Source organism: Nematolebias whitei, chromosome 1 (assembly GCF_014905685.2).
Source record: "Nematolebias whitei isolate Nwh7 chromosome 1, NemWhi1, whole genome shotgun sequence".
Classification (NCBI taxonomy): Eukaryota; Metazoa; Chordata; class Actinopteri; order Cyprinodontiformes; family Rivulidae; genus Nematolebias; species Nematolebias whitei.
Window position 1 is genome coordinate 86274980 of NC_056498.1, and position 987 is coordinate 86275966.

The following is a 987-nucleotide window of genomic DNA, read 5'->3' on the forward strand; positions in this document are numbered from 1 at the left end:
ATATATATATGTATATATCCTTGATTTACAGTTTAAGCTATTATAAGCTGTTTTAAAAAAAAATGTTTTTTATTTTTTTTATTTTAGAGAAGAGTCACAAGTTCCTTTGATGATATACAGACATGTCAAATCATTTTAGCAAAATTGCCTTCTAAAAGAATGGAGAGCAGAACACACGTCAGCAGTAAAGTACCTTTCATCTTTATATAACTAACAGCAGACAGACAGCAAACATAATGCACTTTAACTCTGGTCAGATGTGATATCCAAATTGAAACCTGCTGAGCAGACACAGAAAAATTATTATCAAAGGCCATGTACATATTTTTTCTTGGATGTTACCAAAATTGAAAAAAAAAAAAAAAATACTAACACAAAATAGAAACAAAGGGAAAAAAGTGCAAAGATTGTGATTTTTATTTTTAGTGTATGACCATGAGCATTTAGCTTTCGTTGGATAAAGATATAGCTGTTTGTTTCATTTTTATACGTTTTTGCACTCAAAGAACAAAGACCACAAACAGAACGCAGATATCTCCCATTGCTGAGGGATTTGAATAGTGAATGTTTGTAGTTTAAGAGATGAGTGTTTGTTTCTGGACTGAAACATTGAACAGGGAATGCAAGTAAACATTAAAGCTTTTGTTGCAAGATAATCAAGTAGGTAGGAGTCACACTGTGTTGTTTTTTCTTGTCCGAGGCAGCGCAGAGTGACGGATCCTGGTGAGTGGAGGGAGAAGTTTTATCCACCACCACGTGCAGTGGAGGAGCCGGGGCCTTGCATTTCATTCAACCTTTATTTATACAGGTTAGTGTCATTGAGTCACGAGGACTCATTTACAAGAGAGACCGGTTTTAGACAAAACCACAGATGAGGTACAGCCAACAATAGAATGCAAATAAAGTCCAAATAAAACAGTAGTATAAACTAAAATCAAATCAAGGTGCCATATATAACAAGACAAAATACAAAAAAAATAAAAACAG